The 25,547-nt window shown below is 31.6% G+C and overlaps 1 protein-coding gene across 1 annotated transcript in view; it reads right to left on the bottom strand.

The window, feature by feature from the left end:
- LOC129218965 (E3 ubiquitin-protein ligase PDZRN3-like) overlaps positions 1-19,673 on the bottom strand; it is a 63,203-nt gene extending 43,530 nt beyond the window's left edge. The window contains exon 1 of the mRNA XM_054853285.1: positions 19,576-19,673. The gene's annotated coding sequence lies outside the window, so the exon portion shown is untranslated. The remainder of the gene's footprint in view (positions 1-19,575) is intronic.
- Positions 19,674-25,547: the final 5,874 nt, after the last annotated feature.

Raw genomic sequence — 25,547 nt, forward strand, 5'->3', positions numbered from 1 at the left:
GATCAAGTTTTAAAGAATAAATTTCGATTGTTTCATGATAGACATAGCATTTTGCTGAAGTTTTTGCTCCGTACAGCAGTTTTGCTATCAATATGAAGAAGATTTAGAAGTTAAAACCTCGTTAGCTTAAATGAAATGTCAAATTACTACAATAATCTACAAAAGAAAATTTTAATTCTAGAATAGAACGCATACACATAGCTACCAATTCTCCCGATTCGTTCTGGAAATTCCCGAATTTTACTACCTTCTCTCGAACAAACTAACGAAGAAAATATCTGCCGAATTTCAGCAAAACTACGAAATTCTCCCAGAAAGGGATATTTGTGAGCGGAGTTTCACGAAAGCTTCCTGCTGTAAAACGATCACGATCGAAAAAACGAAACTTTTCTTACACGATTAAGGAAACTGTTTAAGTCCTATCATTTTTGAAACATGTTTACTTCATTTTCCTTCTGCTAAAGCTTTCATATTTCCCAAAAATTCAATAAAACATTCTCAATTGTTCTCTTAACTTCCTAAAGTTTTACCTGCTACACGGAATAATTATTATTTAAAAACGAAAAACACAAATGCCTCTTTTGAAGCTTTGGTTATTGCAACTTTTAAATTGGATTTTTTTTATTTAGGAATTTTGGGTCCTGCCGGATTTCTGAAGGCCGAATGTCAGGTCATATATATGCTCAGTTTACGAAATCCTACTTCTGTTTTAAAAATCTTTTACACTGCAAACTTTTTGCTAGATTATTCATGCAAAGTCCCCTAATTTTCATCTTATGCATATAGATAAACATAGTTTCAGCTTTACACGGATTTAAAGCTAAAAATGCTTTTGAAAAAAGTTTACTGAACAACTACGTAACTAAATTTCCTCAGCATTCCATTATACATAAAGTCTTTGCTTTTGAAACAAAACTGTTTATAAGGGCTCGAACATTTTCATTTCTAAAAATAAACGTAAAGGTTAAAATAGTCATAAAAACAACAAATATTACTTGCTTCGAGTATCAACTGCGGTTGAATTTTTCAAAGTACTTAAAAAACATTTCTTTTGGAACTGACTGACCAACCATATTCTTTTAACATGAATGATTAATCATTCTTTTGATGTATAAAATGAGATTTTATGCAAATCATCGAAATGTGATGACTTAATTAATTTTTGAGACTTGAATCCGAAGACTTTTATTAATGCTAAAACATTTGACTCTTTTTTAAGCTTATAATTTCTATCATGTTAAAACATATCCCCGAGTTTTCAGAAGTATAGTGTACATTTTTTTTTCATTAAACTTCTAGAATATCATGAAGCTAAATTGCGAAAAATAGTTTACTGGAGCATTAAATGTCACTAATTATTTTGAACAGCAATCATATAAGCGATAATAATAACAGCAAAAAAAAAAAGGAAATAGTAATAATAATAACAGCAATAATAATAATAATAATAATAATAATAATAATAATAATAATAGCAATAATAATATAAATAGTAACTATAATAGCTATAATAACAATAATAACCTATAGGAAAAAATACGAAAAAGTAACTAAGTAAAAACAAAAAAAAATATATGTAAGTTTAAGACAGCGTAAAATGACATTACAATTTTTTTTCTCATCGAGTTGGTGGAAAACTTATCAAAATAAAATTAAGAGAAAATGAAATCAAACGCGGCGCAGTTTGTTGTGAAAAACGTGTTACTTTCTCCAAGAATATAAAACTGCAATAAACCTAAAATTTTAAATCTCTATTAATACGAAACAAATCTCGTTGAATCTTCGTCGATTCTTGTTACATACTTTTATACACATAAAGTTACCTACATATTGAAAAGCAGCAAATAAATATTTTTCATGTAATTGCATTTGCATATCACGCTTTCATTTTTGCTGAATTTATATAAGATGCGGTACCTAAGTATCGTTCTAGAAAAAATCCAAACTAAATTTATCTTTTTTTTTCTATCTCTCTTTATTTTTAGACGTATTTCAAACACGTTTAAATAGGACAGTTTCCGAGCATTAATGTATTAGTATTCACTATTCCCCTTTTCGCTTTTTCTTTTTTTTTTAACAACGCAATTTATTTTTCTCTTTAAATGATTTTTCTTGCTCAGGCCCGTTGTTCTGTTTCCACGCTTTCTTCCATTTCTAATGTAAAACGATTTTTCTTTTCCGGATGTCTTTAACAGTCGACTGTAAGATTTCAGTAAGAAGAGGGATTTTCATTTGATGTAAGAAAATGGATGGTTATGGGGGATGGGAGATCAGCTATCTGTTCTTACTTCCTCTTGAAAAATGAGTTGAGGAAGAACGAGCAGGCCAGAAAATGAAATCGATGCCTTTGGTCTCGACAACAAAATGAAATTTAAAATGATAAGTTTTTATTATTTTTTTTAACAGCAGTGAAAATGTGCATAAAAAGGCATTCATTTCATAGGTTGAGAAACTAAACTATTATAATAAAAGTATACACTGATAAAAACGAAGTCTAAAAATGAGTATATTCATGCTTTCAAATTTCTTTGAAACCTTTTGTTTCAAATATGAGTAGTTATGTTTTCAAATAGTGTGCTGAATTATTTCATACTCAAAAATGAGTACATAACTCGGTTAATACTCAATTTGGAAATTATTACTTATTCAAAAATGAGCACAAATACCTCGAAAATGAGCACATGTTGATTTGAGTTTTTGATGAGTATTTGAATGTTTCAAGTTTGAATACCACATAGTCGGAGCCATTTTGACTCGGCGATATGTTCAAATTTGAAAAATTATTTGTCATTTTTAAAAGTTTTGTTTTTAGAGAGTAACAGTTCAAAAACCAACCTAAGACTTTTGTGTGAGCGTATAAGGTTTTGTAAATAAAAACCATATATGGGTTACTTTTCAAAAAGCGTAAATTTTCTGTCACACTCCTTTCACAGTAAAAACTTTAAGGAACAATTCATTTAACAGTGCTTTTTAATTTCACGAAAAATATATCTATTTAAACCTACCAACAATTTTTTAATAACAATTTTTATTTCAGTATATTTTTGGTTCACAACATGTGAATTCTCACCTCCGTGGCATATCACCTGTGTGACTGTTTATGTTGCTTAATAACTTGTTTAATTAAAAGTATATACTTATTTATTTAGTACTTCTTTCACAAGTGTCTCAAATACTAATTGTTTAAATACATTTAATTTTTTAATATTGTGTTTTAGTTCGTTTTAGTAGGATAGGAAGTCATGTCACACAATAAATTCTCACCTCCGTTACCTAAACACAAAATGTCATTCCTCATTAACACGTGGCAGTAATGACATCAAATATTATTTTCCATGATACAAGGGTTACAACAAACCTTGTTTATTTTCAGCTCTAAAGATGTTTTGAGATTTTTTTCGAAAAACAAGAAGATAAATTTTGTTTTAACACTAAGTGTGGTTATTGTGACTTCTCACCTCCGTGAACTTAAATTTCAGGGATGTAAATTTATGTAAAAAAAAAGTGAACATGTTTTCATATGCTTAATGTGTGCAGATTGTAGCAAGGGAGAAGAAAATTATTTCCTTGAAAAATGAATCCATTAGACCTATATTATTGGAAAATTCCTCACCTCCGTGACAGACTTTATGGATGTCATTGTTTTTGAGGTGAAAATAAATGATGGAGGGGAAATACATCAATCTTAGGCATTCTACCAAAATTATAAATTGGCAGTCAAACGTGGTTAAAAAAATAACTATCATGGTTATTGTCATGGTCATTAAAAACTATCGTGGTTAAAAAAAACTATCATGGTTATTGTCATGGTCATTAAAAAACTATCGTGGTAATTTTTTTTTTAAACCACGTTTACATTGCTTCTATTACTAATTCACCGCATCTAAATATCCTTCTGAATCGAATTTAGAATTGCGATCCATAGTTATCCAGTATCCCATGAAGCACCGAAACTAAGCTTTTCTGCCGAAGGTTAGCTACAGCAGTAAAGCTTCATATAAAAGATTACTCATTCATGAAGTTCTTCTGCTCTAAGATTTGAATTTTATTTTGTCAGTTATTTGAAAAGTGTTAGACCAACTTAAAAAATTCAATATTTCTACGTAAAAGCATACAGTATTAAATAAAAACTAGTTTTTCTTTCAACCACGTTTACATTACTTCTAACTATAAATTCACCGCATTTAAATGTCCCTCTGAAACGCATACGGAATTGCGATCCATACCTATCTAGTATCCCATAAAACACCGAAATTAAGCTTTTCTGCCGAAGGTTAGCTACGGCAGTAAAGCGACACATAAACGGTCTCTCATTCAGGAAGTTCCTCTTCTCTAAGACTTACAATTCAATGTCGGCTGTAGCAGCCAAGAGGGAGACACAGAAAACAGAATTTCTTTTGCTTTTCGGGGACATAATTGACTAATATAAACGACGTACATTTCATTCATTCACGTTAGTCGGAAGAAAAATATATTTTCCAAAATATTTTTTTTAATTGTTCCTGCAACAAGAAACTATGATGAATACATTTATTAACAAAAAATAAATTTAATTTTCAGCAAACATTGCTATAACTTGTAGTATAATAATACACAGAATAAAAGCAAAACAAATGCTGAAATTATGTTGGGAAAATTAGGAAAGTGGAGAAAAATAAATCCTCTGTCAGAAATCAACTATTAACGATTTATAAAGTCGAAATTATAAAAGAAAAAAAAAAAGATAGAGAAATACTACGTATCAAAAATAATAATTATGATCATTAATCGGTCAATTTGCTAATCGGCGCGATCCTAGTTATAACGTAAAACCCTTTCCTGTATTTGTGCAAAAAGTCACCACTACGATAACTTTATACATAAAACTGCCTTCCTGGGGATATACCTATACCAATTATTTTTACTTTATACCTGACCAGTGTATGAACACTTAAACGCAATTCATAACATTGTTAAAAACTAGAGCCTTAGGCTCATGAGAGAAAAAACACTTCAATTGATGTATGTAATTATTTTTAAAAAGACTGGGAGAACCTTTCCAGTTCTGCGTCGGGTTTTTTAGGGGTTGAAATGAAAAACGTTCACTAATTCCATGACTGAACGCCCTCAACCGGTGAACAAGACACAGCTTATTCCAACCATTTCCTTTTTCGAAATGTAAAGAAGATATTACAACCAATTCATCTACGAAAAATCTTTTGAAACCTTATTAAAAGAAAAAAAAATTAAACTGTTCATTCATTAGTCGGTCTAGCCAATTTAAATGAACAGACCTAAGACTCTAGTAAAGGCTTTAGCTCTGTAGTATTGTGATTAGTCATAACATTTCAGGCTTCAAAAAAATCAATTTACTACGATGTGAAGCAAGCACATCTCATAAAGATACTCGCTTTAACGTATCCAAATGTCGGGAGATCTTTGGAGGAGAAATTATTAACTAGAGAATTTATTTTCAGCTGAATCATTTGAATTATAAATGGATCTTTCACAGTTCCACAGTGGGTCATTTTTACTAAATTCTATCTATTAAATGTAGATTGCACATTAACAATGATACGTAGTAGCGATTATGATTTAGTTTCAAAAGTAATGGAAATCCAAAAATGTGATGTTGTAATGACAGGCAAGCTCTATTTTTATGACATTTTAAAAATTAGTGATCAACTAGTGGGTTCCAAAGCAAAAAGCATCTGTTTATTCTGTTGGTCCGGATGTTAAAAATAAAACTCTTGAAAGCTGACCCGTGAAGATTTATATTGGAGCTGTCTTTAAATGTCACAGGTTTTTATACATATTCGTTCCCTCTCTCTCCCCCCTTTGTCACAAAGTTTCACACTTCACCTGACCCTCTCCCCCCTTTTGTCACACGTCACGCTTGTTACATAAATAACTCATCCACTTCTTCCCTCCCCCGAATGATATCTAGAACTTCTCGGTTACTTGTTACACAAATAAATATAATGCTCTAAAAAATGTGTCTTTAAACACTTCTTGTTACTCCCTCCCTCCCCCCATCAAACTTGCGACTTCAAGAACTCCCAACTCAAAGCCTGACATCATTTGTAGACGATCCTTTAAAGTTTAAAAAATTAGAAACTTTTTTTTGTCGGAGGTAGTTAAGTATTTTTCCTGGAGCTGAACTCAATTTCAGACAAAGCACTTTCAATAAAGAAAATGATTGTATATGATACTAGTAAAACTTATAAGTTTAGAAACTTTTTATGAAAAATTGTATTTTATAGCTTAAAGGACATTTTTTGAATCAACTTTCAATATCTTCATACTATTTGTACCTGATGATAAATCATTGACTTAATTTAGATTCAGGACTTAACTTGCTTTAATTTTTATCATCCTGAAAATGTTTAAATACAGGACATTTTGTGGAGTGAAACGAACAAAAGCACATTAAAAAATTGTGATCTAAGATGTTTTTGGTTATTTAAACATTCAAAATGTACTGTATTTAATGAGCTAAACAATTTCAAAAGAATTAATTTTGGTATTTTTATTGGAAATAGAAAAAAAAAGCATTCCTAAATTTGAACATCTGTAATTTAATTAATTCTAAGAGCAATGTGGAGGTCTTTTAATACTGTGACATACATACACAAGCTAATTCACATTTCCATGCATATTATTTATCAATTCAAAACATCAATGATTTTTAAAAAGTTTAATAATTATTTCTTTAAAATGTGTGCTATAAAACTTTCGCCGCTAATTCATTCAGGCGCACATGCAGTCTATAACGTCGGTTAATCCACTTATGCATATTAGCATTATGTATCTTTGCAATTAATGTAGGATTTTTAATGTTTCAGATTTTTAAAACATAAAAACAAGCGATTTTCAACCATATAACTCACATATAGAACATAATCTGTTATTCGCTGAAAACCTATTACGTAATTAAGTGGAATGTTTCTAAAGATTTCAAGTAAAATTACGCAGCTACATTTCCACAAATAGGAGATCACCATTGTTAAGCACACAATAAATATAGTTTTAAGAAGATAAACTAAAATTAACAAAACTTTTGAAAGACCATTTTACATATTTTTTCCAATCTCTCTCAACGAAACTTTTTACTAACCAACAATTTTAGATCCAAATGCTTAAGCTGCTCAATAATATTGGTAGTATTTTGGACTGAAAAAAGCTTGCTTTTCAGAGTCACAGATATCAAATAGCATTTCAATAAAAAAAAGTAAATTACTTGTAAGTAGATTGAAACGTTGACCTGTAGTTAAATTTAATGCAAATATATGCATGTCACAAAGCTTATCGGAAGTATTTTTTATCTTTGAAATTGCATTCAGTGATGTCAGAAGAACCTTTTAATTATTTTTAAAACTGTTTCAGTGACTCAATACGAAGAAACTATAAGCTTCATATGCAGCAAATGTTTTTCTTCTCTTAGCAAATAACTTTGATTTACTGTTCTAACCGAAAAAAATAAAATTTCAAAAAAAAAAAAAAAAAAGAAGTAAATGAAATAAAAAGTAATTTTTTAGCTCTGTGTGGCAAAAGACAAATTTTTCAATGTAATGAGCTTTGTTAAATCTACTAAAAAAGCATTTTTAAGAGTTAACCAGTAAACTAGTACTCTCTATAGACACAAATGTGCTTTGTTTCGACATTTCTGCTTAAAAATACATTTTTTTAAACTGGAAAATAGCTACTTTTTATTGCAATCTAAATAACTATCCACATCACGTTTAGAACATCAAAATAAAATTGAAATAAAATTAAATAGATACATAAACAAAAACAAATAAACAAACAGATATATTGTCTCCTGTTTCATTCAAAGAGAGGAACTGCAGCAATTGCGCTTGGTTGTTTTACATTTGGCAAGCTTCCAATGTGAGTTTCAGGCGAAGTTGGCGAGATTTTTGCTTCGCCGGATATCTTTAGGAGAACTGATGGACTTAATGGGAATTTTTTCCAATTTGCAGAAAATATTTTTGCGACAAAATGTCATTTGACAGATTAGCAAAGTTAAAAAAAATGTTAATAGCGAGTTATTAGCAGTCGTGTCTTTTACAGCAAGCTACATAAAATATCAAACAGAAAACAGAAAGATTCTTTTAATGGTGGAAATTTATTTCATCTTCAGATTTTATCAAGTGATAGGAAATTTCAGAACATTTATGAAAGCATCCAACAAAAATTTGCTTAATGTCTTATTGATTAGTTTTTAACGCATGTTCCAATGAAAAATTGGTTAGAAATGTGACGTAATGAAAATGAATATTTGTTAAAGCAACAATTCTTCCAAATGGGGAAGAAGACTTACTTTACCTGGTTCTAAGTGCCATGAAGTAAAATAGAAGAAATTTCAAATTACAGTCCTAAACATAACCTAATTTTAAAAGCTATTACGTATCCACCAACTCTCTCTCTCTCAATATATATAAAATATATATATATAAATAAATAAATATATATATATATATATATATATAAAATATATATATAAATAAATAAATAAATATATATATATATATATATATATATATATATAAAATATATATATATAAATATATATATATATATATATATAAAATATATATATATATATATATATATATATATATATATATATATATATATATATAATATATATATATATATATATATATATATATATATATATATATATATATATATATATAATATATATATATATATATATATATATATATATATATATATATATATATATATATATATATATATATATATATATATATATATATAGGGTTGAATTTACAGCAAAATAAGTGTGGGAGCTTTATAGTCTTAAGAACTTGTATGTTTATGTGTAAAAGTTTTAATTCCGCAAATAATGAGAAACGTTGCGTAAGATTGAGAAGAAGTACGGGAGCTAAGCTCCCAAAAGCTCCAATTAAAATCAAGCCTGGTACAAATTTATATATCCTGCACAACCTTTAAGCCCCTTGCATTTCTGACAAGCAAAACACGTTAAGTGGCCTTAATTAGGAGCTACTTTTTCATTCAGTCGCTAAATTTTCTCAAAGAAAAATGGTCAGTAAAAAGTATCTGGCTTACAAATCAGTAAGATTAACAATAAAAATTTTCATGAGATGCAGTTATATAATAATTTTAGATATTTTAAAGGGTGTCCCCGAATGTCGTGTACAAACTTGGAGGGGAAGTAGAGAACAGGATGACAAGCAAAAATTATACAGGGACATTTGGCCGCAAATGCAAGGCTGACGCGTTACATGCACGCGAAGCTAGAAACGAACTGATACGAAACAGGTTACAAATTTGTTACACAAAGACGTTTTTACGCAGCATTTTAGATTTTAAGAAAGATTTGAAACCGTTGCTTACATTTAAGGCCTGCAGCTATATTACATGCGTCGCAATGACAACGCACGAATTGTCGTAATGACCAGCCATTTTCACAAGTTTTATCGATTGCAGCGTTGATATGTGACGCGTGTACTATAACCGCAGACCGCAAAATTTTAACAACAGCTTTAAACTTTTCTTTAAAACTAAATTACACTTTGAAATCCTCTTAGTGAAATAAATTTGTAACCTCTTTCACATTCCTCAGTTTTTGGTTTTGTGGGCCATATGTTCCAGTATAACTATTACTGTTTATCGTGTTCTCTATCTCGTCCCCAACTTTGCACACGACATTCGGAAACACCATATATATATATATATATATATATATATATATATATATATATATATATATATATATATATATATATATATATATATATATAATGTTCCAAAAATCCCGGATGACTAAGAAATTTACCTTGACGATTACTTCATTCATGTTGAGGAGAAAAAAGTTGAATACGAATATATTTTTATCTAATCTAGTGTATTTTCACTCTTCCTTTTGCCTATAAAATTCCAATTAAAGTGATATTTTACAAGCCAAAAAATAGTTACATACATCATTATTCATCTATTACATAAATATTTACATGTAGTTGATCAAATGCATGTTGCATATTGGAAAAATGATTAAAGAGTACAAAAATATAGTTATGAAATCGATAACATGAGAGAAATAGGAATATTTAGTAGCAGCCCATCAATACTCCATTCAAAGTAATAGCACTGTTGGTAATTTGCTGCTTGTCTGGAGTCGTGTTTTTCGCTGATGTATTACTATTCAACATACCAGCGGATTCTATATTTAAAACACCGTGAAACTGTATGAGAGCGATTTTATTTTGAAAGGAACTTATTAATATTGTGTTAATAATAACCAAAATACGTCACAATGCATTATTTATCTATTTCGAAAATAAATCTCGTACGAAGAAAAAAATGTGTTTTTGTAAAACATTTTTAAAAGTTAGGGAATATTTATACTCGAAGATATTTTTTACTTGGTAAAATTTTCTGGGGTCCTATGGAACGCACGGTTGCATTTGCTTTCGAAATACAAATGAGTAATTACCTCCTTCGCTGTTGCGTATAGAGAATACCTGTATTGAACCGATTAAATATTTGAGTTATTAGTAATTGGTTGGTAAGGCAATGGAAAACAAAGAGCTAAAATCATTGTTGTTAGGCTCTTAAAATGCGCTTTTTTGATTTGAAAATTGATTGCGAAATCAAATTCTAAGGATTGATTCCATTCCATTGACTGTACTCAGGGGGATGGAGTGTCACGGAAGGTCACTGTGATCTTCCAAAAATTTCCATATTCGACAAATTTTGTCAGACGATTCAGAAAAATTATCATCATTATTCATCATCAAAAATTATCATCACTATCATGCTAACCTGTCCATTTGTTTTCCCCTCTCATGTTAACAACAAACACGTTTAGATTACATTTTGTTTTAAAGTGAGCTTTGACTCTGATAAATTTGTATCTTTGCGGTGATTTAGAGGAAGTATCAATTAACAGTGAGATAAGATTTCCGTTACGAAACGAAACATCTCCTTCCTTTCTCTGAATTGTGTATGTTATAAAGGTAGAGGAAAATATTTTTGTTGACTTAAGCGTTTCGTTAGTTTGCCCTTTATATTTTGGCAAAGCTCATGATGCCCTAAATCCAGTTTCTGGTTTTGGAGGGCGTTCATTTCCCGAAGGGGGGCGGTCACAAGTGTCATTTTTGGGCAGCTTTAGGCAATTTTTGGTCATTTAAAAGCAAGTCATGACCCCCTTGACCCCTTCTCTGCCTGTCTAAACCAGTCGGAATTCGTACAGAGCGTGTCAATTCTACGCTGAACGTATGTTCAACACAAGTGAATAAGTCTATGTCGAAATGGAAACCTGTCTTAAAAAGAAACACCTGAATTATGAAGGTTTGGAAAATGTCACCGTTCTTATCTTTTACAATTTTTGCTTTAGTTAAGCAATTGCATTAATAGTGTACTAAATTTAAACAGTTTCTGGTTAGTTGTGAAATAAAAAATAATAAATCAAAAGTAAAATCACTATCTATTATTTTCTTCATGGTTATTCAACAAAATTTTGGGGCAAATTATTTTTTGTTTCTTTTAAATAATTTAATAAGAAGTGGAAGAGACCTTTCTCTTTTCCGCATGTTTACTGCTAGTCCTTGGCGTAGTGAAAAAAATTTCATGGAGAGGATTTTCATTTATTTTTACACAGTTAGACAATAAAGAGATAGATGTATAGAAATAAATTGGTAAATAAAAACAGATGGATATACATAGATAGATATTAGATAAATATATAGATAAACAGAGAAGACATAGAGTAACATATAATAACATAGAGAAATAAATATAGATATAAAGATATATTTACATAGATAAATATATAAGTAAACAGAGTGAGATAGAGAAATAAATTTTTGGACTTTTTACATTGTTAATGGGTTTTCTTGGAAAACTTATAACTTAACAGTTTTTTCCTGATGGAATTATACAATAAATTTTGCCTCCAGGTGTCATTTTATATTTTTTGTTTTGTTTAATTTCTATTTTTTGATATTTATACTATCTCTTGTTCCACCGTGTTGCTTTTCTCGGATGACTTTTCATCCAGAAGCTCACACTTCTTTGCATTGAAAAAGGTGTTCCTTGTAACACCGAAACACGTGTCTGCAATATTTTGCAATTTTTGTGCTTTATGACGTTGGATTACTGATTTTTTGAGATAAATACATAGTTATATGAATAGATAAATATATTATAAGCAAGATACGACTAGATAAAAATTGATAGATGGATATAAGTATGTAGACGGATAGATATAAATAGGTTGATAGGTATAACAGGGGTGCCTCTCCCCTAAGAGCAAGGGCGCACCTTCTTCTTATGGTGAAGACCCCCTCCAAATACAAGAGCCCCTCTTAAAAAGAGAAAAATACCCCTAAAAACATCCCCCCTAAAAATTTTAATGGCGCAGCCTGCCATGACCCCCCACCCCCCTCTCAGGTGGGCACCTCTGTATGTATTATATTAAGAGATATATAGGACCCGTAGAAACAAAAAAAAGAATCTATTTTTTGTTCGTTTTTTTTATTTATTTATTTTTTTTGTTGCTGTACCAATGTAAATCCCCCCCCCCTTTGTCACTACTGCTAGTAATTTCTCCTACTGAAATGCTTGAAAACATTCAATTTTCAGAGCAAATTGATTTGTTAAAATCATCGACGCTAGATGGCGGCAAAAGTCCGCTGCTTCCCAAGTCTCGGTTTCTTTACTCAGGTGTGTTCATCAGGCACACAAGGTGCAATTCAAACTGTTACTTTCGGAGCCGGCGAGGAGTAAAAGATTCCATTGATCGTCTTTTCCTTCTCTTTTCTTCGTCGCGATTCATTTAATAAGTCACAAAACATAATTTTTCTGGAGATCCCTTACCGTTATAAAATATGAGAATACAAATGGTCGATGAGCTTAAATAATAAAAATAGATATGTGCATCTAGTTTGTTTTCGTTTGTATTTTTAGAATCAAGAAACAGCAAGGGAAATAAATTCCTGATGCCACAGGGATATAAACTATTTTTCAAAACAATAAAATGTTTGATATTCTTATACATATGACTTCGTTAAATAACATCAATGATCAAAATTGAAATTTAAAATAATTTTCCAACATGTTTTAATAACAACTGAATCACAATAAACATTGCATTATAATACTGATAACTTATAGCTTTTCATAAATAGCTAACCAGAGTGAATTTAAATGATAGAAATAACCTGAACACTTTCAGTGCGAAGATCGAAAAATAATCAGATAAAGAGAAACTCATGATGCGCGTAGCCTACGAGATAGAGAGAAGACAATGAAATTAATAACTTCTCTCATAAAATGTTAAAAATTTATTACATTAAATTGCTAGTTAAAAACGCATTCTTAAGAGCCACTGTCTGTAAGAATCAGGCAGTTTAAGGCATTTGTGATTGTTGACATTTTTAATTTTCTTTATTGTCACATATGTTTGAGCTTTGTCTGACTTACCGTTTTTGAGAAAATAATTTTTTTCTTTTAGGGGGCGTGGCATATTTTTGCTGTTTTTTCAAATTTGCAGTTTTTTATGTGCTTGTTGCCTGAAGCGCCCTTATAATGACATGGATTTTTTTAATCCCATATTGTTATATGGTCTTGTTAGATACTGTTACAGCTGTCAAATCGATGACACTACGAGGGCGACGTGCACTAACTCCGTTTAAAAATAACCGAAAATGAAATTTTTTTCTATATTCAAGACCAAATTTCTCAAAGCGCCTTCATGATGACACCAACGTTTTTAGATCATTTTCTAGCCGCACTTACATACATCAAAAATATGTAATAAAATCGGCGTCACTATAAAGGCGTCAGAAGATATTGGAACTTTTATTCGATAAATTTCACAAAAACACAAATATTTAAAATCTAACTACAACTGTCGCCCTCATAGCAGAGATCTGATACTAAATCAGGTTCATAACCAGCATGTTTGTCTAACATTTGCACACAAAAAAAAATCGGTGTCACTCCTATTATTTTTGGAAATATAATCATCCGAAGTTAGTACGTTATGGCGTTTTTTTTTATATTTATTTATTTAATCTTTTCACACCCAGATAGTTTTTTGAACGTATTTATTTTTAATTTAATACAAAAAAAGTGTACCTTTTAACATAGACAACTTTGGGCAGTAAGAGCATCTTTTTCTTGAATAGAAAATGCCCCTTTTGATTAAGGTACAGGCAGCTCTATTGTGCATAATATGTCTAGATTATCATACCAATGCTCATCTTGTTTTTTCGGCCAAACAAATTTATTTATTCGAATTGTTCTTGACATGCATTTGACCTTAACTTGCAAATGGTCAACTTCTACTATTTTTCCGGGATGCCATGTTTTCCCATGCTTTAGTACTACAAAATTACCAGTTTTCAATAAGTTATGACCGTCTTTCTGTAACTGGTTGATTTGATTCTTAATGTTTTCTTCGTTTTGGTCTATGTTATCCTCAAGTTCCATTTCAGACTCTGAATGCTCGCTTTCTTCAATATTCTCATTTGATGTATTTGAGAATGCCTTTGTTTTTCTGTTTCTTCCATCGAGAAAAAAGGGATGGGATTTGGTTCATAGTACAATACTCTGAAATAGCGAACAGTTTTTTCCCGTTACGAACTGCATTTCTCATTAAGTGGGCAACTTGACTTCGATGTTGTTTTTTCCCAGTATATTTACCAATCATAAATTGGTCTTATAAATACTTTTTCTGCTTTGAAGTGAACTTGAATTGAGCTCGTAAAGATAGGACCCGTCCAATTTCATTAAATTGAACTTGTGGCAATGCAGGGGTATGTATTAGAGTTGAACAATTTGAAGCATTTATATAAGATGTTTGTAAGAGCTTCTCACTGCGCATCTTTCGTACACAATCTATTTGTAAGTTAAGGTCAAATATATGTCAAGAATAATTCGAATAAGTAAATTTGTTTAGTCGAAAAAACAAGACGAGCATTGGTATGATAATCTAGACATACTATGCACAATAGATCCGCCTTTACTTATATCAAAACGGTCATTTTCTATTCAAGAAAAAGACGCTCTTACTGCCCAAAGCTGTTTATGTTAAAAGGTACACTTCTTTGTATTAAATTTAAAATAAATATATTCAAAAAACTATCTGGGTGTGAAAAGATTAAATAAATAAATAAAAAAACGCCTTAACGTACTAACTTCGGATGATTATGTTTCCAAAAATAATAGGAGTGACACCGATTTTTTTTTTGGGCAAATGTTAGACAAACATGTTGGTTATCAATCTTATTTAGTATCAGATCTCTGCTATGAGGGCGACAGTTGCAGTTAGATTTTAAATATTTGTGTTTTTGTGAAATTTATCAAATAAAAGTTCCAATATCTTCTGGCGCCCTTATAGTGACACCGATTTTATTACATATTTTTGATGTATGTAAGTGTGGCTAGAAAATGATCTAAAAACGTTGGTGTCATCATGAAGGCGCTTTGAGAAAATTGGCCTTGAATATAGAAAAAAAAATTCATTTTCGGTCATTTTTAAACGGAGTTTGTGCACGTCGACCTCGTAGTGTCACCGATTTGACAAATGTAACAGTATCTAACAAGACTATATAATAATATGGAATTAAAAAATCCATGTCATTATAAGGGCGCTTCAGGCAACAAGCACATAAAAAACTGCAAATTTGAAAATCCAGCAAAAATGCGCCACGCCCCCTAAACTAAAAAAAAATATTTTCTCAAAAATGGTAAGTTAGACAAAGCTCAAATTTCGGATTTACATTACATTCATGATAAGGAACAACATATGTGAAAATAAAGAAAATTAAAAATCCCAACAATCACAACCTGCCTGATCCCTACAGACAATGGCTCTTAAGTCTTAAAATAGAAATAATCGAAAGCCCAAATCCATATTTTTTCATCTATATCTGTCTATATTTATGTATCTCTGCCCATCCTTCTCAATTTCTATCTCTTTCTTCTATCTGTGTCTATCTATTTCGTTAACTCTATGTCTCGCTCCTTGTATATTTTTTTCTGTCTCTATCCATTTCTTGCAAGCTATCTGTAGTTATTAAATTAAAAATGGTTTTGTGCTGAAGCATGCTAAAATGAAAAAAAAAAAAAAAAAGTAAATGAAGCACAAATTGTCAAGAAAAATCTGCACCAAATGTTCTTGATAATTTCTGCTTTATTTACGCTGCTTTTCCATTTTTCATTATCAGTAACTCCGTATATATTTATCTATGTCTACTTATTTCCCATTCTATCTCTCTGTCTGCGAAAATTATTCATCTTTAGTAACCCTGTCCAGGGGAAAAAAAATCTCGTTTTGTAACTTCTACGGGAAAGGAGACACTCAAGTTTTGAGGTTGTTTATATTTCATTAAGTGTGCTTATATCGGGACTTATTGGACTAATGATATGAAAGTATCGAAACTGAAACCTGGTGTTTGAAGAAGCATCATAAAAATCATCCATGTTCTAAGGCATTATGAGTCAAGTTGTCAAAGTGACAGTTATTTACATTTTGTAAAAGTAGTAAAAAACATTTGTGACTTTTTACGGGAACTTGTTAATGACAGATGCTTTCGTATTTAATAAGAGATTCAAGAATTGGTAGAATAAATACGTAATTTATCTGAATTTTAGGAGATACTTCCAGACATAGATTCAGAGTTATAAAGTTTATGGGAGGAAAAGCAAGAAGTCTTCTATGAATTACTTCAAGGAACTTCCAACAAGGAATACGAAATACAGTGGACGCCGGTTAATTGAATCAGTGGTTAATTGAATCAGCCGCTTTAATGAATCAAATCGACAAAAACAGAACAGAATCTAGCTTTATTGAACTTGCCGCTTTATTGAATCAGCCGCTTTAATGAATTAAAACTGCTTAGAGCAAAGGTAATTCACATATAAGCGGCGGCCACTGTACTTCAAGATACACTACATACATATTGCTCCGAGCTCTTTCCTTTTAATTTTATATTTTGTGTAAAAACAGACAGAAAAATAAGTGTGGAATCATATATGTATTACTTCTAGGAACATTCCAAAAAGGAATACGAACCACTTCAAGTTACAAACAAATTGCTTCGTGCTCCCTTCTTATAGTTTACTTTTGTTTAAAAACAGACAGAAAAAACGGGAGGAATATTCTGTGAATTATTTCAAGGTACATTCCAACAAGGAACACAAATTACTGCAAGGTACATACATGTTGCTCCGTGCTCCCTTATTTTAATTTTATGTTTTGTGAAATTTTATATTGTGCGATTAAGGAAAATTAACGAAAAACTGTTGGTACGTTATGAAAAGACGATTCAAAAAGACAAAATTATTTTGATTAAAGGCAGCTATCTCTCAAACTTTATGCAAAATTGAATGTTACAAAAACGGTTAAACTTGCGTTCCAAAATTAAAAATTTTTGATTAAAAAAGTGAAACGAATAAATTAAATAACTCATTCGTTGCTCACACTCATCGATATTATTATTTTCATGCCGATGATATAATCAGCACGGTCTCTCATAAACATGCACAATAACATTTAAAAATGTAACTTTTAAATATTATTTTTAAATTGGCGTTTTCATAAAATTTGACAACGAATTATAACTATTGGACAAGAAAATTAAGCTTGTTTTTGCCATTCTATAGTTATGAACCCATTAACTAAAAACACACAAACACGATTGTGCAGTCATTCTTCTCCCCCACCCCCTCATTTCTTTAACCTCAAGCGCTCCCGCTTTTTAATTTCAGGAACTCTATGTTCTCTTCTATAAGTGGCGCTCTACTCGTTTTCCCTGAACTGCACCGCTGATATAATAATCACTAATCGCATTCAAAATGACTAAAATTTATTTTCTCATATAAAGAGAGTAAGTTTTAAATAATAATCACAAGTGATGAATTTTAGAGTTGTGACTGGCGGAACAATGACTTGCAAACAAGTGAATTAAAATTGTAGTTTGAAATAAATTTTAGTTTTAAAAGTGAATAATGAGTAACTGGGATCGTAAGCGATGTGGGTGCTTTAAATTACGTTAGATGCGGGGAAAATCTCTGAATAAATGTCAATTGCCACAGCTCATTATTAAATCATTATTATTATTATTTTAAATATATTTAAGCTACCTTTGAAATTTTTTTATTATTTTTCGCAGTGTTCCGATTTTTCCACCGAGTGAGATTGTGTATTTTATAATCAGTAACATTGAAGTCTGAAATGTGTCAGTTATAAGATTCCCTCCTCCCCAATTAGTAATGTGAAAAGATGGTTACGTGTTTGAAAAGAGAATTCTCTCTAATAGAGGTGTGTGTGTGTTTACCGAAGTTTATTATCATTAGTGACGCAAGGCCTTTGTTTTTAATGTAATGAATAAATAAATAAGTAAACAAATGTAACCAGTTACGTAAACTACAAACAAAAGTTTGCATATTTCTGATAACACCTCTTTTAACAACAAAATATCAAAAGTGCAATGTTTTCTTTTCCTCTAGTAATCAATTTCATATTTCAAGACCTATGGAAGCATTTTTAGAACATTTTTCAAAAGTACTACCTTTTTCTGAAGTAAAATTATGCTTTAAATATGCATCAATTTGAATTAAATCATGTTATGTTGTTCGATTGCATCAACACTTCTTTGACATATTAGTTTCATTAGAGGCTCGAATTATTATTATTATTTTTTTTCCTCTTCTTACAAATTCTCACCATCCAAAATATGGGAGGGTATAGTTCGTTTGCAATCGCTGACAGTGGAGTCTGAAATGTATCTGTAATAAGACCCCCCCCCCCACACACACACTCACAATGTGTAAAGAATATTGCCTGCTTATTTTTTTGTTCTCCAACTGAGGTGTAAAAGGGAAAGTGTTTATCGCAATTTAATATCAGTCGTGGCTTACAGCACTCGGTCTTTGTTTTTAACTTAATGAATAAGCAGATAAACAAACAAACGCAGCCAGATTCAGAAAACTACAAACAAAACCTGCATATTTCTCAAAGCACCTCTTTTAACTGCCCAAGTATAATTTTTCGTTTTTCTCTGAAAAATCAATTTTATAATTCAAGACCCTTGCAAGCATTTTCAAAACATTTTTTTAAAAATACCAGAAACATTCCCCTCTCTCTCAAGTAATATTTTGTCTTAAATATGCATCCATCTGATTTAAATGATGTAGAGAATCGTCACGTTCTTCGATATCCCTTTTTTAGTGATAGTTCCCTGAGAAGTCCGAATTATTTTTCTTCTCCGTGTTGCATATTCAATCTTACAACCCTCACCGTGCGTATAACACCTCTCCGAATCCCAATTAGGAGAAAAAAAAACATTATTATCCGAGCATCGATTTTCCGGCCAAACTCCCGAAATCCGTCAATTCCACGCAAGTACCGTACGGCGGCAAGAGTCGCCTTGTCCGAAAAGCATCAAAAAATTCCGGTACATTTTTCGTGCTGGTTATCCGGCGATTGTTTCAGCATGGCGGACGCGGGGCGAGCGTGTCCTATGTGCAAGTAATGAAGAGACTCCGATATTCCGGCAAATGAGGGAAAAGAGAGAAGAAAGCACAGACTCTTACCTCGACATGTTCGGAGAGGAATCCGCAATGGTAGCTAATCCTTTTTTATGCGAGGGAGGGGAATCGGCCGCTCTCCAGCTTCGAATGGAGGATGTCGCTGTCCTACGGGGAAGCCGGTCTAGGGTTGCCGTAATCGGCGAGCCAGCTTCCAGTGTTGCGCTCTTTCGGCATTTCTGAAATCTCTCCGCGAACCAGGAAATCTGTATCCGCAGCAGCACTGCAGATGTCCCCTCCCGGAGTTCCTTTATCGAGATTGATGGGATCGGTGTTTACACTTTTCCTCTCGCCCTACGTCGGGATGGACCCTCTCACTCCCATTCATTCGTTCATTCATCAAGCATTCTTGCGTACACTTCGTACGAACGCGACATCGAGCGCGTGGCATGGCGCGAGTCGGATTCACTAAACAGATCAACCTATTGAAGGGTTGGTGAAATTGGGTTTTTTTGGATTCCGAATTGGTTCTTTCCCCCAAAAGAGGTGTGTTTTGTTCATATAATTAAAATGAATTAAATTTACTTAGTTCTTTCTCCTCTCCTTTTATACAAAGATTTTCTTTCGCATACACGAACATTGGTCATCATTCATTTTCAAATTGTATTCCGCAAGTTTAAACAATAATATCAATGCACATGAGAGGAGGGTGTTATGAAAAACGATTTACATTTCTATAAATGCATTTCTATTCGTACACTTCGTACGAACGCGACATCGAGCGCGAGGCATGGCGTGAGTCGCAATCGGATTCACTAGATAGATCAACCTATTGAAGGGTTGGTGAAATTTGGGTTTTGAGAATTCGGAATGGTTTTTTCCCCCAAAAGAGGTGTGTTTTGTTCATTTAATTTAATTAAATTTACTTAGTTCTATCTCCTCTCCTTTTGTACAAAGAGGTTCTCTCACATACGCGAACATTCGTCATCATTCGTTTTCCGACTGTATTCTGCAAGTTAAAATAATAATGTCAATGCACATGAGAGGAGGGTGTTATGAAAAACGATTTACATTTCAATAAATAACTGGTTTTTGGAAAAAATCACCGGAAGTCAGGGGTTGATCCAGAAATTTTCGTGTAGAGAGTCAAGTTTCAACAGTAAGTAAAGTGGAAGAAAAACAAAGCATAATGTGAACCTTCTTCCAAGTATAGGATATATTGCATGTAAATTAATATTTTTTTGACTTTCCTATGTAAGTATTCTAACAAAAACATTTATTACAAAACAAAAAACAAAAATTATTGTGAAGAATATAAATAACACTTTTTAATAATTGTATATAATGCGGTTATATTTAAATTATAAAAAATTTCAAATAATGAAGTTATATTTTTTTTAATTAAATGTTTTCAATGAAAACAAGAAATGCGCACAACGTTGTTTGATTAAATTTTTCTACAACAACGGTAAGAGAAGTACAAATGTGCACAATATTTCAGATAAGCGTTTCGGAGTGAGTTTTACAATGCAAAAATATGATAACTTATGGAGGCATGCATTTAAACAGCAAGTTTCACCTTCTTATGCGAGCTTGTACTCCTTTAAAAATGTGTTTCTCATCACAGGGGGGGGGGGAGGGGGTCAGTTGACTCTTTGAACATCCCCTGAACCCGCTCTTGCCAAAAGTACATACTACAACTAAGCGTGATCAGCTGCCAATTGCAAAAAGAACTACTAATTATTTATTCATTAATTTTTTTATAAAGATAATTATTAACAAAGTTGCGAATTGAAGTTAATAAGCAATATGGAATTAACTCGTTGGAAACTTTGAACATTCGGTTCCCCCCCCCCCCCTTTTTTTTTCCTGGAGCTTCTGGTCCTTTCTTCATTCTTTTCTCCTAGTTGATCCTCTAAATGTTTTTTGTACGGGGAGTAGTTTATTGCGGAAGAAGTTTCACCTCTTCTGCCTCTACCAAACTTCTTTTTTGAATGTAGCTGTATAAAAGTAGGGAAAAATTTGTTGACTTTGACATTAATACTAACTTAGGTCTATTATCCAATTTTAGAAAATCGTTTCTGAAGTTAGCACATCTAGCATTTCAACAAGTTTTCGACACTGAAGTCTTGAAACTTAATATTTAATTATGTTAGGTAACGATAGAAAAAATGGCAGACACCTTTCTCCCGAAATTGTGAAGATTTTTTTTCTTTCCTTTTTCTGAAACTGAAATCAATTTTAGGCTATCTTTAGGAAGGGATTGGGAGATCTCTCACGGAAATTTCTGAAAACTCAATTTTAAACTATCGTTGGTGACATTTAAGGGACTGGGGAAGGTTCAGGTTTCCTGTCTGAAACCTTTTCAACATGAACTTTTAAACCAGGAATGGAAGATATCTTTGGTGATGTTAGAGAGAAGTCTTTACGTCACCAAAAGTTCAGTCAAACGTTTCTTTTGGAAATTTTTCGATACTGACGTCCTAAAAACGCAATTTTAGACTGTTTGCTAACGATAGGAGAAAGGTGTGGCGGATGGGTTGGAATTCTGTCCGATATCTTTTTCAATTCAGTTTTTTTGGCTGTCATTTGAAATGAAGGGATCAAGAGTTCAGGAAATTGTTCGAGGTTGAAATTTGAGAATCGAATTTTTAAGCTATTTTGACGACGTTAGGTGAGAGAAAAGCGTAGGAAAAGGTCTTTCCCGGAAAACTTTCAAAGCTTAAGTCCTAAGCACGATTTTTAAACTATTTTTGAAGGAAGAGAGAGGAAGCTTTTTCGTGAGAAGTGTCTGGGTTCGAGCACTGTCCCAAAATAATACACAGACAGACAGAGAAACAGACAGATAAATAGATAAATAGGGAAAGTACAGTTGGATGGGACATTTTTAAAAAACTTCTTCTTATATATTAGCTCCTACTGATACATCATTTTAAGTTTTGGAAAAAAAAAAAAAACATTTCAACACTATTCAAAGAGTGTAAGAAATAATTATTAGCTTATTAGTTTTAAAAATAATCCAAATGGCAATAAAAAGATCCATGAAATCCTTAACTTAAAGGAGGGATAGGATTAGGGTTTCCAATCCCACGCCGATTTCAGTCCCGTGGAGTTTCGGGATTGTAAAGAGCTAGTCCCGCGGGATCCCGTGGGATTAACTTGATTCTTCTTAAAATAGAAAACGTCGTGCTTTTTAGGAAAGAATGTTACTTGAACTAGTAGGTTTTTTTTAAGTTCCGTACACCAATTGAAGAGCACTACAAAGTCGTATTCCAATTAGATATTATTGTTTGGTACGCAAAAATGTGTGCCCCAAAAAGGTCCAATGCATCTAGCAAAGCATCGCTAGTCCATGATGAGAAAGGATTTTTGCTCAAAAAATAATGCGCTTGAAGAAAACACGTGCTGCGGCTCCACTGGGGCTCCACTTTTGCAAAAAAACCCAGTTATCTTCATCTTCCGAAATAGATTTTTCTACTCTTATGAATGGTTTTTTCTCCAAGAACTGAAAATTTCGGATAAAAACGATGGCGATGTATGTTTTGCTGTATCCAGTTTAACTTGCATTAAGAATGCCATTGTTGTTTCATAAACGTTGGTCATTGAATCAGTAAATTTGGTTCATTACTGCAAGGGGTGAGTGCTACTTGGTTTCACAAAGTCGTCGGCTCAGTAAAAGTTTTTGGATAATTTCACTAATTTTACCTCTCACTTTAAAGAGACATTCAAAAACTTGAACAGCTTAACTTACTACACTGTCATGCGAGTCATCCTATGTTTCATCCAAGTTTCTGTCGCCTCTTTTCGAGTCGTGCCGAATATATAAGTTATGGTAGGTTTTACATTGCTTTCTTCTTTGTAGAAAAATATTGTGCCCTTTAAGTTAAAGGTATTGAGTGCATTCCTTAAGCTTACATAACCTTAAGCTTCTCCAATATTGCATTGATGCTACCCCCCAGCGGGTTTTGCAATCTCTCAATTTTTTCTAAAGCGTAATTTTCTGGAATTTAAATTTTAGTGATAGTTTTCGAAAATGTTTTTAAATTATACTCATTTTCTCAATTGCTGAACGTGAGAAAACTAAATCCTCAAATGAGAATACCAATTCAATCTCAGAAAAATAAATTCAACTTCTTATTGTGTTCTATGGTAAATCCACCGTTCATCATATGAGACACAAAGTTTTTCTTGCTCTTCTTGCAGATATAAGAGGAAAGTTCTTCAAACTTCAGACGATGCTTGTGAAAATTGTCATTTTATGAGCAGGAAAGTTGGAAAACTCTTGCATGGAAAAAAATTGCGGGATTGAAAATCCCGCGGGATTAATCCCGTTAAATATCATGCGGGATCACGCGGGATTCGATATCTTATTCGAATAATCGGGATTTCGGGATTAGAAACCCTAGGTAGGATTTTTAAAATTGAATGATAAGTGACGAAGTGTATTACTTGTATGTAAGGCTTATTAAGTATTGCCTATTTTTTGCATCTGTTTTCTATTCATTCTACCTTAATGAATACACATAAAATTAAAAAAAAAAAAAAACTTTATACGATTAGTTTCTCGATCCATTTTTGGTGGGAGCAAATTTGTGGTAATGTCAGTTCAGTCAAAGATTGAACAGTCAATTACTTGTAGGAAGACAAATTTCCTTTTCCTGGTTTTTCATGAAGAGAATTTGTAAGTTACGGATTGTGATTGTGTTCATGCTTCTAATATAGAGATTTTCTTCGTTAAAAATGTAAAAAGTACAAAATTATTATTACCAATATTTAATTCATCTGGCACATAAAGTGCAGTGCATAAAAGTAAATACGTAAAACCTGTGAAGTTGACCACCCTTATAAGTTGACCACCTGTCTAAGTTAACCGTTTTTTTTCAGGCGTGGAATTAGCCCTTATCATATAAATCAACCTTTGTAAGTTGACCACCTGTTTAAGTTGACCACGAAAGTAGTGCACCGCAAGTGGTCAACTTACACAGGTTTCACTACCTCAATACATGAACAATATAGAGCCTAAAAAAACTTATTATGCTGCTTCATAAGGAAAGAAAAATCTATTTTGTTATAAAACTTGCATTGAAATATTATTTTATGTTTTGTCAGTAAATTTGTACTTTCAAAAAAAAAAAAAAAAAAAAGGTGAAAATGTTTAATTCCCCCCCCCCCGTAGGGCAAAAAAGAAAAAAAAAGGTTTTCCTAATGAAATATTTTATATTTGATTATTAAAAATATTTTTGATCAGATGAATGAGTAAATAAAGGAATGGATGAATAAACTAATATATAATGAAACAATAAAAGAATCAATAAATTACTTATATAATGTATGAGAAAAAATAAACTAGTGAATAAAATACTGAATAAATATACTGAAGGAAGGAATAAAATATGTGAACTATGAAAGAATAAATGAATTAGATAATAAATGAATACTTAAGTGATTTAGTAAATGAATGATTAAGTAAACGAAATATTACATTTTACCCAATCCACTTTAAATCACATGCACTTGACTGATTGTATAAAACATTTAAAATAAAAATAAATTTAATATTAAATAAATAAACACCGCACCAAATGTTAGTAGATCTCAATTAATATAAAACGCTAATAACAAGAACCATATCACCTTAAAATTACAAAAATAATTTTTAACTTACAACAAAATGTCACAGTGATAGTATCGTTTTTTGAAAATTGCTTGTGTTATCATATCCTTTTATCTTCAGGGGTAACTTTTTCCTGTCTATCATAGACTAAAAATATTACTACATAGTTCAAATATTACCGGATAGGTGACGCAAAAAAGAGTAAATATTTCATCATTTCACTTTGCCCCACATTCCCTTACTTCATTGTAAAACATGTATCTGCAGTGCAAAAGGCCCGATTTAAAAGATCATCTGATCGGTTGCCATTAAATGTTGTGATTTCACTTTTGAGGAGGAGTAGTTATAATTTACAGGTAAGAATGTATATTTATTTACATGTTTTTCATTTTTTAGAACTTCCAGTTAAGATACGTCTTTTAAA

This window comes from Uloborus diversus, chromosome 3, assembly GCF_026930045.1.
Source record: "Uloborus diversus isolate 005 chromosome 3, Udiv.v.3.1, whole genome shotgun sequence".
NCBI classification, from domain to species: domain Eukaryota; kingdom Metazoa; phylum Arthropoda; class Arachnida; order Araneae; family Uloboridae; genus Uloborus; species Uloborus diversus.